At 57.5% G+C, this 15,702-nt stretch overlaps 1 protein-coding gene across 4 annotated transcripts in view; it reads right to left on the bottom strand.

Moving 5' to 3' along the window:
- Nucleotides 1–15,702, bottom strand: part of PTPRE (protein tyrosine phosphatase receptor type E) — a 101,292-nt gene that overhangs the window by 32,748 nt on the left and 52,842 nt on the right. Inside the window, exon 1 of one of the 4 annotated variants that reach the window (XM_081157671.1) lies at nucleotides 12,566–12,691. The exons of the other annotated variants lie outside the window; for them this stretch is intronic. The gene's annotated coding sequence lies outside the window, so the exon portion shown is untranslated. Of the gene's footprint in view, nucleotides 1–12,565; nucleotides 12,692–15,702 lie in introns of those variants that run through there. 4 annotated transcript variants of the gene reach the window in all.

Consider the following 15,702-nt stretch of genomic DNA (forward strand, 5'->3'; position numbering starts at 1 on the left):
ATCCCAGCTCGGGAAGGAGCTGCTTAGCTAGCCTGGGTCACAGGGCTGGGGGCCGGCCATCTGCGCAGGGTCCTCTCTGCTGTCCTCCTGCCGCACCCCAGCCCGAACCCCAGCCCTTACTCCCAGAGCAGGCCTTCGCTGCGTCCCTCCTGAGTTGTGCAAACAAGTCCTGGGCCCCGATCGTCCCAGCCCCAGGCCCTCCGCTCTCCCCACACTCTGGAGCCCGATTAATCATTTGAAAGCCCAGCCCAGTCCTCTCGCTGCATTAAAAAGCATCTGCTATTGAACACGGCTACAGTACTTTCAATATGTCTGAGTAAATGACAGAGGAATTGATCAGGTAGGAAGTATTCACTGGCTTACGACAACTCAGAGATGCAGAATTCCTCCTTCAAACATTTCTTTCGATCACATGCACTAATTTGAAAACGCCCCTCTCCAAACGTGGACCACTCTAAAGGAGGCCCACACCCTTGAGCCAAAGGTTAACTCAACCTGCAGGGAGCACGGAGTGATTTGTTTGCGACGACCAGCAGAGGGCACTAAACCTTGCAGAATTCAAACCAGTCCCCCCATCCAAGTCCCTTTCCTGGAGCAATTACGTCGTGAGGCCAGTGACAACTTTCCAGCCCCGCCCTCCCCTGACATTCGCCCTCAAAAGGTTCACACCAGCTACCTGATAAGCACAGATACGAATCAGTACAAAAATAATGCATGGAACAGTAATGAACTCCATGCTGAATTTTAAACATTTTATTTAATCAGTTTGTTCTACCCTTACAAACCCTAAGTACCGTTGGGGCATAAAAGACGCCGATCTCCAGAACTGAGATGATCAAAATAGTTTCCTTCCAACAAAGTGGACTTTCCTTTTACTCCCAGCAAAGCCAGCCGGCTGCCGTTCTGATTAGAATCGCCTTTTCATTCCACTCGACACCGTTTTGATGCCCCTTGTTGGGCAGCTACTCCGGGGTCAGCTGCGTGGCCTGTTTCCACATGTCCCATGGGCCTAGCAACTCTTGTCATCTGTGGTGTGGACACTCACGCTGGGCTGGCTTCCGTCAGTGTCGGTGGACAGGGACGGTCCCCAAGTACCGCAGAGAAAGCCCGCAGCCTGGACAGATGCACGACCCTCCCACTAAGTCCCCAAGAGCAGGCAGCTGAGGTCGGTCCCGAGGAGTCCTCAGGATGTGGCATCGAAGCCGCTTTTTCTCCAGCTCAGACCCCAAGTCATCAGGTGGCTTTGAGACAATTCAAATTGAGCATCACACAGCCACCCGGCTGGGCTCAGTGAGGTGCCCAAGGGGCAAGGATGGAAGTGACCGGGTCTTATTTCTACTTCCACGGGATTTGCCATCAAGAGGTGGACAGCCCTGCAGGTCAATAACCACAGGACAGGTCAGGGGGAAGCACACCCCAGGGGGTCACTGTGACTGGGGCAGGAGGAAGCCCCTCCTCAGGGGCAGTTGCTTGACCCGAGGGGACATGGATCAGGAAGGGCATCTCGGGAGAGGCTGCAGAGGCAGAAGAGAAAAGCCCAGGTGTGGCAGCCAGGGCCTGGGTGTGGCAGGAAGGGCACGAGTGATGGCAGGGGCACCAGGTCAGGTCACAGAGGGTCTCCCGGGGTGGGGGTGAGGCTTCTTCCCTGAGCAGACCCTCCCCTCCTGGCCTGGGGCTCCTGTTTGTGAATGAAGGGACCAGAAGCTGATGGCAGGCACCCCACCTTCCTGGCCCCTGAGCTCCAGGGAGGGGGCCACTCAGCCGTGCTGGGAGCCAGGGCCCAGGAGCAGAGCACGCCGCCCATTCTGTTGGGCTCTGGGGGTGGTGACAGTCCTCCAGCCGGGCAGCAGCCAGCAGCCTTTGAAACCGTCCACGTGTGGGGGCAGAGGCAGGGCAACCACAGTGCACCCTGTTCCCACAATCACTCCTGGGAAATGCCGGTCACTGTGACCTTCAGAGGCGGCTGGAGAAAAAAGGGACACTATAGCCTGGGGAGGTGGGGGTTAAATTCCTGTGCGGCTACATGTGTGTCCAGAAGAGAGGCCACCTGCTGTCACAGAAACATGCACATTCCTCACTTTCTTGCAGGTGGGGACTGCTCCTTACTTCCCCTCGAATCCAATGTCCTCTGGTCTCCAGGGTGGAGGGGAACTCCCAGGCCCTAGCTGCAGTCAGAGCCACCCAAGGCCGGGGCAGGGACTGCCCGGACTCTGTGAGGGTGGGGAGGCACTGGGTGGACACACATCCTCTTGGCCTCTCTGTTTCTGCCGGAAGTGCACTCCCCTGGGCAGCTCCCACACCTGTCCCCTGCTGTCCTCTCGGCTAGATGCCTAACTGGGCAGGGGCAGGGGTGGGGGTGGAATCTCTGGTCCAGACTGTCTCTCTTACCCAGGCCTTTCCAGTGGCGGGCAGGCAAGAGGAGAAAGACCAGCCACCCCACCTTGCAGGGGACCTCAAGCTGCCTCACAGGACCCTTCGAGGCCCATCTCTGCTCCCCGAAATGACATGAGTGGGAATATGGGAAGACTGCCACCACGCCTCCAACAAGGCCCAGCCACCAATTTCTAGGCCACAGTCACCCACAGACAGTGCCCCCGAGTTTCTGAGGGAGGGGGGCAGAGTGCAGGCTGAAGGCAAAGCCAAACCCTGTTGTCCACTGACATGTCCCCCAGCTCAGGGATCCCCGTGGGGTATGGGTCTGTGAGGGGTGAATTCTGGGGCACTGGGTGTCCCTCCACCCTGCAGGCCGCCAAGAACGGACAGTGCCCAGAAGACAGTCATCGTGGGCACAGACACTGGCCCTGAAAAAGGCCGGGAAGGTCGGGGCCAATCTCTGAAATCATCCCTGGGAATACAAGTCCAGCCCCTTCTGCCACCAGGCTCCCGGTGCGCCCCTCCCAGCCTCCGTCCCATCACCTCTCGCTAAGCCCTCGAGGAAGCAGGGGTATTGGGCCTCCACTACCCAGGTGGCTGGCACCTAATACCACTGTGCTGTTTTCCATAGAACCAGCACATTACCCAGAGGGCAAGTACTTCCCTTAGCCTCGTGGATGAACAAGCATTCAAAGAACAAAGGTGTGTTTTCCTGGCCAGGGAGAAACAAACCCAGGCCTTTGGAACTTCAGGTGTGAATACACTCAGAGGGTGAGAGATTTAAATAACAACAACACAAAGCCCCAGCGGTCAAACGTGCGGAGCCCGTGGGCCAGCCGCCTCCGCAGCGGTCCTGCCGTCTAGGAGAGGCTCTGGCCCCTGGACCTGCCTCCACAGCCCACCCTCCCTGCGCAAAAGAGCCTGTGTTTGATCTGAGTTGGTGCAGGTGGAACTTAATTGTTTTTGAACAAAGGTACTGCACAGTCTGATGTAAAGCCAGGGAAACATCATTAAAGGGAGGCCGGCAAAGACGTCCCTCTGGTTAAACAGAAGGGAAAACACCGGGTGGAGAGAAATGACAGTGCCCTCGGCCTGGCTGGCTGTCACTGGGCAGGGGTCTGCATGCCCATGATGTCCTCCAGGGTCCCCACATGTGCCCCTCCTCTGACAGCCACCCTGAGAGGCAGGGAGCCAGAGGCGGTGAGGCGCCCGCCCCCCACCCCAGCTCTCAGGGCAGACAGTCTTGGGGGTGAATGAGGGACACTCCTGCGGCCCGCGGCGCCTCCGGGCCCTGGATTAGGCTTTTCCCGGGCGTGACTAGGATGAACAGGTAGTTCTGGATGGGAAACTCTTGGGCTGTCCTCACCAAGTTCATGGAGGACCCGCGGGCCCCTCCTGCATCTCCGAGCACCCCCAGGACCAGCCCTCTGAGAGGCCGCCTTTCAGGGAGGCGGGCGCCAAGGGAGATGGCCACGGAATGAGAGGTGGGACAGCATTTAAAAAACTCAAGGCCATTAGTTCTCCACTCATTAGGGAAAACGGCTCTTCAGCAAAGCTCATTACTCTTCCTTTTAATTGGGGGAAACAAAATAAAATCAGCTCCTGCAATAACACTGAAAATGTATTTTACCAGTTAAAATGACGGGCGATATTGTTAGAAGACAGAATGCCGCCTGCATTTAGGTGCAGGAAGGCTTGTCTGCGCGGCACGGGTTAGCAAGGTCCCTGGGCGTCACTGGGAGAGGCGGCTCCGGGAGTCGGGCCTGTTCCCCAGGCGCAGGCCCGCAGCGCGGGGCGCCCGGAGCGACGTCTCCGCGAGGAGCCCTCTCTGCTTCGAAAGGTCGGGAGAGCTCGGCACCGGGACCGGATACCTTTACCCACTCAGCTTCCCCCAACAAGCAGGCAAGCTGTCTCCCGAGATGCGGCAGTGACTACGTGACATTTAATTTCACGTTCCCTCTTGTCTGTGTGTCATGAGATTTTCCTCTTTTGCTTGAGAGGTTTTGGGGGATCAGAGGGGACCAGGTGTAGGCAGGTGTATGCTTATAATTTTAAAAGGTTTTAAATTAGTTTGAAATATTTAAAAAGGGAGAGAGGCCACGTACAGCCTGGAGATGGAGCTTGCCTTGGGACGAGGTGCGGCCAGCGTTCCTGCATGGCCCTGGGTTGGCCCCTCAACTGGAACCTGGGCTCCCCGAGTGCCAGGTGGCCCCACGCTGCCCATTGCTGGCCGGGTCATCCCCTCCTGCCTCCTTTCTCACACGGCCCGTGGCTGCCCCTCCACAGGTGGAGACACCGAGCCCAGTGTCCGGATTAGAGCTGCCGTCCAGCACCAGCACCCCCACTCACAACTCGAACAAACGGATCTGAAATTGGGGTGGGGCTGATTCTGTTCCAGACTCAAAGCAAGGAGTTTTAGTAATTCCAAGCGAAACACTTCATCAGCCCACCGCTACCCATCGGGTGGGAGGGCTTTAATTTGGCTCCGTCTCCCTGAATATGCTGCGGATACACAGGTTTTAATCTCCTTTTATTAAAAAGAAATCCACCCTTCTTGCTTGGGTCTCTTGGGTAAATATCTAATTAGGGCAGAAGCTCGGCCCGGCCCAGCAGGGGTGTGTCACTGTCCCTCCAGAAGGAAAGATCTGCCCCCGTCTCTGGAAAATGTCATGAATTATTTATAACCAAACCTCTGCTTATTTGGAAGAAAAACTGCCTCTGAACTGCAACTAAGAGAAGAACTCTCCATATTTCATTACCCAAAGAGCCGCTGCAGAACCTCCCCGACACCCCAACCATGGTGGACACACAGCCCTGCACCTGCCTGGAGGGGCCACAGGGCCAGGGTCCCTTCTGAAGACCTGGCCCACCTCATGCCTGAAGCAGCATCACACGTGGGTCTAATCTAAGTAAGGCCGAGGTAGCTTCATTCACTCATTCAACTATTTGCTGGCACTTCCTGCCTAATGGTGACAAACAGAGCCCTGCCTCGGGGACCTCCTTACACACGTCCTCGGACCACTGTGGGACTCGTTGTTTATAGGATGCTTCCTCAACAGGCTCTACCCCATAATGTTGACTTCTGTCTAAGTCATCTCCACCACCAGCCCCCAACGGCACTCGGAAATAGGACCCCCCCACCCCGTTTCTAAATTGTCCCAGCAGGGTTCCTCACAGAGACCCTCCCCCCTATGTGTTTTGACCACAGAAAGTCAGATCTGCAGGGCAACTCGGAGTTTCCTCTATTTACAGTTTTGGGGGGATTCTCTTTGCCCTGTCAGACCCGCGAATCAACGAGCTTCCACCCGATACGCCCAAACCCTTGCAGGGATGCAGCTCCAGGGCTGCGGTTTCCTTTACCGGTGGTGCCCTGTCGGTAAACGCCACTCCACACCACCCAGTTACGGAGCAAGATAGCAGCGGCCTCGCACCCCAGTAAACCAAAAAGTCCCCCTGCGGGAATATTAATAAATAGACACGCCTCTCGTTAATAGAAAATTCGGGCCTATTTCATAAGTGGTTTGCTCTCACACTGGGAAGCGTTATGACACTCATGAATTTTTAAAGAAGCACTGATTTTAGCACGACCAGGAGCCGGTAATAGAGATGTGTGTGTTCATTCATTCAACAAATATTTACGGGGGACTTCTGGACACAGCACAGAAGGAGGGCTCGCTTAGTCGACGAGAGTCGACAGAGATGCGGCTGTCTTCAAGGGATGTCTATTGCGGGGGAGACCAGGCCTCCCCGGGAAAGAGGGTCAGCGGGTCAAGGCGGGGGTGGGGAGTGGCCGGCACCAAACCACTTGGAAGTTGACTCCATTCCTTGCTTTCCACACAGGTACTGGGTGCTGGAGATTCCACAGGCCTAAGGCTCCACCCGTGCCTTTGGAAAGCTCCCACAGGCAGGAAGCGATGCCTCTCCCACGCTGAGCACGTAGTAGGTGCGCAGGACGACCCCTGAGTTGAGCAGAAACCCAGATGTCAACAGCATGGCTGTCGGAAGGCGGCTGACCCTAAGCTTCCTTCCTGAGTCCCCGCCTTGGTGAGGATCTCGGCTCCTGGGTGCCTGAGTCACGGTGACTTCAGAGCTGTCCGTGGCGTATTTTGTGGTCCTGGAGAACCCCTTTCAACTCATCGGGAGACTCCAGGAGGCGGGCAGCCCAGTGACTAGAGCCCCGACATGAGAGACGGGTCTGGGTTCACACCTGGGCCCCTCCACCTTCGAGGCAAGTGTCTCACCTCTCAGAGGACCCCTTTCCTGCTCTGTGAACTGCGGGCACAGTGCCTGCCTGTTAGGATCTGCGGGGACTGAGGGGGCTTCTCTGGCCCAGGCTCTGCCCTGAGCTGGCCGGGTGCCGGATCCCGGATTTCAGGGTGCAGCTTGTGCCCTGGCATGTTCGATGCACCCACAGTTGCTGAGCCCCTCCTTGGGCCGGGAACCAACTGTGGGACCCTCGGGGGGTGCAGGGTGCCCCCAGGATGCTCAGAGCCCAGTGGGGCTGACAGACACATAACAACACGCCTGGAGTTAGAAAGAGGAAGCCCAGAGTATGAAGCTCCCAGGGGTATCTAAGAAGGGGTTGTAAGTGATGGAAGTAGTATAATTTTACGTTTTACTTTATGGGCTCAACTTGCACCCGAACTTGGAAGCATCAGTGATGCAGGAGGCGGGGCGGGGCGGGCTCCCGTCTCCTCGCATGCGCCCTCGCTGGAAGCCCAGGGACGATGCCAGAGAGGACCGGCAGGTGGCGCAGTGGGGGACGCCGCAGAAAAGTCCACTCGCACCTGCCTGGGGCTGGGGCCCTGAACCAGGACCTGCCTAACTGCCCCCTCCTCCCAAGCCGGGCCCTCGCCCAGGCAGCATCTTCCCAGGATTCCTGCAGAAACACGGTTTCTGGCACCTGCAGTGCCCGCAAGCAACGACCCCACCGGCCAGGACAAATGTGGGCGAACAGTTTTCTTCTCTGACCATGAGTGGAAGTGATGAGCTGGTAACTAGCATTAAAAGATGCACCAGGAGTCTCCTGACAGGCCCCCTCGCGCCCATGTGCCAGCCTGGAATTTTATTTTCTAACCTGTGACTCTGTGATCTCTGCCCGAGGCAAGAAACTGAACACTCGAGTGGACCTTCCTGGCCTGAAACAGGAGAGAAACTAGAAACCAGGCCACATCTCCCGTTCAGGAACCTGGCGCGGTGCCCACAGCAGCGATTCCTCCACGTGCGTTAAGGGGACTGTCCTGGGAAGGTGCGCACACGATCCGTGGTGTGCGAGGCCGCGGGGCCGCTAACGAGGACGGGAGACTCCCCAACACGCTCGCCTCCCGCCTGCCTCCCAGGTCATGGCCCCGTTATCAGTTTTCTAATAAACCAACCGGTGACAGCCGCTGGGCTCTGACGTTTGCGTTTTGGGGGCCTAAGTGGGGGAGACGGAAGGAAGAAAAAGAAAAAGAGACGGCGGGTCAGGGAGGAGCAGAGGTCGGGAACCGGACGGGGGGGGGGCCAGCACCTGCGGCCCAGGAAGGGGGAGCAGGATTTTTATTCCTCAAAGTCAGTCAGTCGGTTCCCCCAGACCAAGCTGTGCTCCGTGCTCTCCTGGCCAGGCCCAGCGGTAGCAAGGGCCTATCTTGGGAGTCCCTCGGCGCCGCCCCGTGCTGTGTGCCTGCTCAGGCAAGTTGGGGTGCCCGCATCATGGGGAGCAGTCTCTGGCTGGAGATCTGGCGAGGCCAGGGACGGGCAAGGCCAGATGTGCAGAGTGCTACCAACCGTCAGGGCATCCCGGCCGGGACGGGTGGACCTGGCACCTGGGGCTGCCCAGCAAGAGCGCGGGCGAGTGAAGGGCTGAGTGGATGGAGGGTGACCCTCGTGCTTGCCGCATGTCCTGTGAACAGGGTGACACACGCCCCGGTGGCCCCGGCCAGTCCCCGGTCACGCCTACTGCCCGGCGTAATTATCGGAAGCCTCCTCTCTCTCTCAACACTGTCAGGACTTGGGTGACCGGCTAAGTGTCCACCCGACCGGGAGAGATGCAGGGAGGGGGGCTTCACCCTCAAACAAGAGAGGAGTTCTGCTGTCTGAGCGGGGGACCTGGGCAAACAGAAACGCGCCAAATAACCCCGTGGGCCCCGTCGATGGCACGGACACAGTGCCCCGGGTTATTGAATTCCCTTCAGCACCCTTCAAACGGCAGCTGCTCCCCGGGCGGCGTGGACCTTGGACAGAGCCTGGGCCACCAGCTCAGGACGACCTGAGCTCTGAGCCACCAGCTGTGTGACCGTGGCCTGTTCTTTCCCTCTGAGTCCGTAAAATGAGCAAAACAGTGACGTGACCGGCGCAGGGGCGAGAGGGAGAAAGCCCTTCACGGCCCCTGGAATGCGAACGAGCACTTTCAATGCGTCCAGCTCAGAGGCGCGCGTGCAAGGAGCAGGGGAGCGAGGTTCATTCCTCGTACAGACGGGCGGATGGGCGTTCTGAGGGGGAGAGGGAACCGTAGGAAGACTTCAGTTTTCAGTCCCAGGGACATGAACCCCCAGCACTACCAGGGACGGTTCTGAGACAGGGAGAGGTCTCGGGACCACAGGCCCAGTGGCACTTGCAGAGCCCTGGCTGTGCCCAGGCTCTCTGCTGGACGCCAGAGGCCCCGCCTGGACACCGTGCCTCCTGGACCCTAGGAGGGGTGCTTCTGTCATCCTGCGATGGGGGAACACCACAGGGGAGGGGACACTGAGAGGGCACACCCTGGTGAGATCTGTGGAGGACACGTGAGGTGTCCCAGCACCAGCCAGACACAAGATAGTGACTCTCAGTCCCTGTCCCCTCTGGGGTGCAGCACGGTGCATGGAACTCACCCAGGGTTTGCTGGCTGGCTCCATGGCTGGACACATGCACACCCTGAGGACAGAGGGCTGTGGCTGGGTGACGTGGGTGCCTGGGCTTTTCAAAGCATGTACATGGCTCATCTGCATCTGAGAAAGAGCCAGAAACCTCCAGCCTCTGCTCCCCCGTCTCCTTCTGCTCCCCGACCCCTTCTCACACCCCTTTACTGCTGGTCCACGGCAGGTGCAAGGCCAGAAAGTCCTGTGAAGATGGGACCTCAGCCAGCAAGAGCTGAGAAAGACCAGCCTGGTGGACCCCTCCCCATGCCGAGACCACAGGGGGGACTCCCGCAGACCGCTAGCCCTGGGTGGCTGCCTCTGAGGGCTGACACCCCCATTCCAGATCCCCCAGGTTGCCGGGGATAAAGGACACTGGCCCCTGGATTCAGAAACAGGAGGACTGGATTTTGAGGCCTTGTCATTGCTAACATTATGCCTCCTGAAACCTTTGCTAAGAATCGCTAGCACTTCTCCCTCCTGAAATGAGGCTGTTTCAGGCTCAGAGAGAGAGTCAGGCATCCCGGCTACTCCATCCCTGCCTTCCAGAAGCTCCAGGGGGAAACTGAGGCTGCAAAGGTCCTGAGAGAGGGAGGCAGGAGGAGGCTGGCAGGCAGCAGGGCCTCCGTGCAAGCCCTGTGAACCATGGGGAACGGCAGGCTCCGAGCTCCATCCCTCAGTCAGTACCGGGGCTCAGTGAGTCACCTGGGGAGGAATTAGGTGCCTGAGGCCGAACACACACCTTTATTTCTAGAAGCGAGGTGAGCTGTGCAGATGTGCGACAAGTAAGGATGCTGATCACAACCAGAGCATTCACAGGGCACCAGCATCGGCCGTGGACACTGGCCCACCCACTTTACACACTAAACACAGTTGACCCTCACGTCACAGCAGCCCCTGAGGGTGTACCAGGCTCTCCTCGTGCTTGCCTTATAGCAGAGAGCTTTGAGGATCAGAGAGGTTAAGCCACCTGCCCAAGGCCACACAGCTGGTAAAATGGCAGAGCCTGAATTCAAACCAGAGCAGTGCGGAAACAACCAGATTTCAAAACCCGCGTCGCCACAGTCATCCTGAGCACAACAGGCCTGGGAATTATTCTGAAACTCGGTAAGACTTTTATCAGGACAAGCGTGGGGAACATGGGACTCTGTCTAAACTGGAAAACATTGCATTTCAGGGCAAATGAACACACATCTTGTAAATTCCAAAAGCTTACTGAAAATATTTACTTTACCACTCCCTCCCCTCCCCCCCCCAAAAAAAACCCTCCGTGAATTGTTTTGGCTCTGGCCGATGTTAGACTTTGTGGGTTTGGGATTCCAAACATCTCTCTCCACAACCTTGTTTTGATTCGGTTATACCTGGGAAACGCCCTGCATCATACCGTGAGTGCTTAGTAAATATTTGTTCGACGCATGAATGAAACGGCCAGAAGTTTGGCCAGAGAGAGCCTGAGCCGAGCTCCCTTCTTCCCCAACCAACCAAAGTCTCTATAAACACCAGCTGGATCTCCTTAAATATTTATCAATACAGAATCAGAATTTTATGTCCTTTGAGAATTCCTTGTTCTGTTTAAAAAAAAAAAAAGGAAGGAAGGAAGATAAGCGACCTCAGAGGAAATGACTCTCGCCATCTGCCAGCGGGCCAGGTAATCGGGACATAGGAAACGGGCCGTGAGAACTGGAGGCTTTCGGTCCTGTTTCGAAACGTCCAGGGCACGGGCTGACCACTGTGAGAACGGCCAGGCTGGCCGGGAGCTGTGTCGCGCTTTGAAGTCCCTCTGAGCACAGAGCGTCCTTTGATTTGAAATCAGGCGACAATGCGGAGGGGGAAGGAGCAGGGAGGAGACCTTTTTCTGGCGACAGAGTCTTCCGAGGTACCTGACGCAGTCTCGGGGGCTCGGCGAGGCCCTTTCGGGTGTCCCGGTGCCTGCTTGCCTCACCGTTTATCCCCACCAGTGTCTGCTGAGCCCTCTCTGCTGTCTCTCGGGTCTGGCGATGAGGTCAGGCAAACAAAAAGGGGGGACAGGGCCCCTTCACGGGTGTCCTTCCAATTCCGTGCGGGGAAGCTTCCGAGGAAGATGTAACTGTACTAACCTGCGCGCCTCAAAGACCAGAAGCGCCCCTGGTTTCTGCTTGGCTCAGGCAGCAGGAGGCAGGCCAGCTAAGCAGCGATTTTCAAGTCGTGGGTAGTTAAGTACCTAAGAGGTGCCTGGACGTTAATTATGTGTCAGATCCTCACGCCCTGGTGTGTCCTTTAAGTCAGCTTTCTCCTTGGCCGGCGACATCGGGAGCAGGGACGCTGGGGACACAGATTTTACTGCCTGTTTTCCTCTAGGAGTTTTATGGTTTCACAACTTATGTTTTAAGTCTTTAACCCATTTTTAGTTTTTTCTTGTGTATGGTATAAGAAGGTGGTCTGGTTTCAGTGTTTGCAAGCGTCTGTCCAGTTCTCCCAACATCATTCACTGAGTGGACTGTCTTTACCCCATTGTAAGCTCTTGCCTCCTCTGTCAAATATTCATTGACCACAAAGGCGTGGGTTTATTTCTGGGCTCCCTAGTCTGTTCCATTGATCCATGTGTCTGTTTTTATGACAGTGCCATGCTGTTTTGATTACTACGGCCTTGCCGTATAGTTTGGTATCAGGTAATGTGATTCCTCCCATTGCTGAGGCTATCTGGGGTCTCTTGTGGTTCCATATACGTATATATGTGTTTGGAACAGCATTTGTTCTAGTTCAATGACATATGCCATTGGTATTTCAATAGGGAAGAAATAGGGAGAGTAGGGAAGCCTGAGATCCAGGGCCTGGGCGTGGGCAGGCGCAATGCTGAGCCCTTTACAAGAATCTCCTACCTTACAGAGATGGTCACCGCCCCCCTCCCCCAGGTCTCAGAGAGAGAAAGGGACCCGTCAGGACTTGAACCGGTGTCTGATCCGACGCCCACACTGCCTTTCAATACTTCAAACTACGTAGCCATGCACGTGTGTTTGCAGAGAGACAAACATCACCCATAAGACACACTGTCCACAAACATTACAAAACGAATTGATGTTATGTCATCATTGGTTCATTTCACTACCAGAAGGGGAGCCTGAACACCTGCCCCGTGCCACGCGGGTGCCAGGAGCTGGGCAGACAAAGAGGAGCCGGCGCCATCACCCGCTGCGTTCCTGGGTCCCCACATCACCGACTTTTCCTGCCAACCAGCCCGCTGTCGCGGGTCCCTGCTCAGTGTTTCCCATCACCATCGCCGGGGCCCCTGGAACTGAGAGAGGGCTCCCCGATCCCCACTTCTTCCGGGAGCACCCTCTTACCTAAGCGGTTCCCTCGGGAGCTCTCAGGGGTCCACTCCACCCAAACCTCCTGGAAACACTGTCATCGCCGGGCTCCCGGGTGGGCTGACTCCCCCGCTTCCCCTCAGCACTGCCAGGTCACACCACAAATAAACAAGCAGGGCACCGTCCGGGAACTGAACATTCAGTCTTGTCACCGCTCAGCTCTCGCTCAGCAGACACACCCGCCCCGGATCTCAGGTTTGGGAGGGGAGTGGCTGGAGTGTGGCCGCCAGGGGCACGGCCTGGACTCCCTCCCGATCAGACAGGAGGGAACCCCGCTTCTTTCTGCAAAGGGGGGGCTTACTTATGGGGCAGGAAAGTGGAGGAACCTGGAAGACCATAATCTCTCCGACCCTTGCCTCCTTGGTAATCTGTTCTCAAGCCGACTCCTTATCGCAGATGGACGTCGGCTGTCTCATCCTGACCCGTGAGCAGGGCTGACTTCCCCCGCCTCTCATGTCCCCTCGCTCTGAGGACTTCCCCGCGCTGTCCCCCAGAGTCCTGGGCAGGACAGGGAAGGCACCGTCCTGTTTGCCTCCATCATGACGGCGGGTCCTCCGGGGAGTGGGACCGGGATTTGGGGCCGGCCCTGAGTACAGACGGGGAGCCCCCGAGGAGGCAGGAGCAAGAAGAAACTGTGCTACTGGGAGTGGGAGCATTTACATCCCACCAAACGGAGCAAAACCTTATGAAGCGCCCAGACTTCCCTCCGCAGGGTGGGGATAGACCGCCACGTGGAGGAGCTCGGCTTTTCCGTCAGCCCCCGATGCCAAGCCCTCACCTCACAGGCGAAATACGGCGAAGCTTCTCCTCTCGCCTTCCCAGTAGGAAAGAGGTGACTTTTAGTGAAAACACAACCAGCAGACACGGGACGTGACCTCCAGACCCCACTGGGGGTGCTCTATGGGGCCCAAAGGCACAGGCCTCCCTTCTAGCTGGGCCCAGAGTGGCGGGGGTGCCAGGCCTGGCGTGGCCAGCTTCCTGTCCCCGGGCACCGGCACCGCCCCAGGCACCAGGTGTTCTCAACATCGCTGAGCGTTTGGGGGCATCAACCCAAGCGAGCGGGGGGGGGGGTACCCTCTGGGGAACTCGGGGCTGACCGGCCGTCCTTGAGTAGAGTGTGAGGGCTTGTGGGGTCCTCGGCTTCCCAGGGAAAGAAAGACCGACATGCTGGGTAAACTGGCTCGAACGAGCCATTTCTCCTAACGCAGGCTCGCCTTTTTTCGGCAGGAATCCTGCTCTCACCAGAGGTACCAAAAATAACCACAGGTGAGCTGCATCTGCGTTTGCCCACGTAGTCGCATTAGCCACCGACAAGCAATGGAGCGTTTAGCAAACACACACGGCCTGGGGAGCCAGGCTGCTCGACGGGCGCAGCCTTCGGCCGCAGCAGCTTGAGGAAGAAAGAAGCAAGCGCAGGAACGCGGGGAGAGCAGGGCCCCCCTCCGGCTGGACGGCGGATGTTTAAACGCTCGCTTACTCAGCTTTCACGCCAAATATTTCCTAAAACGCCTTTATAATTTTCAGATGAGTTGAAAGATGCGTGTCCAAAAATTTGAGCATGTTCTTGCTGATGAAAGAACATTTATCTTTTGTCTTTTAAGTGGAAGGGAAAGTACTTACATGTCAAATAGCAATTGACTGAAGGGAAAGACACAAAACCAGCTGTAAGTCACTTGTACAAAACCACTAACGCACCACCCACGTGGACGTTACCCACTGGCAGCGTGAGCTCGCACGCAAACCCGACCGAGAGTGGCTCTGCTGTGACAATCCTGAATCTTCAGTGAGGAGCGACATTAGGTATTACATTTTAAAAGCTGTTGGAAAATGCATTTTCCCCACAACCTAATCCAGCGCCGGAAGGAACATTCCAGAAATCCCCCTTCGTATCCGTGTTCCGCATCCATGGGTACTTACGGGGCACGGCTTTCAGGGGGCCCCCAGGTGATCAACCCGTTCACGCCCATGAGCGCGGCCGGGAGCCTCGCTGGCTGGTAACACGGGCGTGTCCGTGCCGGCAGCCGCGGCCGAGGCGCAGGCGATGCGTTATTTACGTGGCATTTCCTTGGCAGGCCTCGTTCCGGGCCTCAGGCGATGTCACTACACACCAGGGCCAAGCACGCGGCAGGACGGAGGGGTAGGAGGGGTCGCTCGTTTCTAGCTGAAATACACACTCGAAAATAAATTTACGATTCGCAGAGGTGGAGTGACTTCTTATTAAGTTTCAAATAAATCAGTGGGAAAGGAGGCAGACAGCCCAGTCCGGCTGCCGGGAGCCACGCAGGCCGGTGCCTGGCTGCTGCCGATGGCTTCCTGGTGGCACAGTCAGGACCCGGGGTGCCCTGGGCCGGGAAGGAGGACCCACGGCCAAGGGCAAGGAGAGCCCCAACCCCGACTCCGCCGTGCCCGGGTTTCGTCTCCAAATGGAAGTGACTGCCAATGTCATACTTTCTCAAGGACGCGTCCGAGGCAGGGCTGGATTGGAAAGCACCTAAACTGAAGGGCGCGTAAAGGACGCCCATCTTCAGTGCCCGTCCCCAAATCAGGTTTAAAGGTGAAATTCTTCTATTCTGCCTTCTCCACTCGGCGGAAGGAACCGTCTGTTTCCGTCACGACGGTGCTGGAAGAGCGAACGTCTCCTATCCAAACAACCTGATTCTGTTGTTCAAAGCGCTTCCTAAAGTAGAGAGGGAAGCGCACCCTCGGGTTTCACGCTCGAGCCTGTTCCCCAAACCCGAAGCTCCGCTGCTGCCGGGGCCCACCAGGTTCCCCTCTCGGGACAAGGCGGGAGGTTTCCGACAGCCTCTGCATTTCACGTGCTACGGGCGAGCCACACCGCGGCAACGCGGCGGTTTCCTGAGCGGCGCCAGCCCCGCGGCTGTGGTTTGCGGGGCGGGCGCCACACAGGTGCGCGGACAGCTGTGCCCGGCCCCCAGCCTCCCGGGCAGCCCGGCGGGGCACCGAGCGGCGCGCGGCCCGGAGCTCGCCCGCTGCGTCCTCCCTGGTGCTGGCCTGGTACCATCCCCGCTCCCAGGGCAGCCCGGGCTCTCGCTTCCATTCCGCCCCGAGACCTGCAGCAGTTTACTGAGCACCGTCCTGTGCCAAGGGCAGTG

The sequence above is a fragment of the Miniopterus schreibersii genome (assembly GCF_964146895.1).
Source record: "Miniopterus schreibersii genome assembly, chromosome: 14".
NCBI classification, from domain to species: Eukaryota; Metazoa; Chordata; class Mammalia; order Chiroptera; family Miniopteridae; genus Miniopterus; species Miniopterus schreibersii.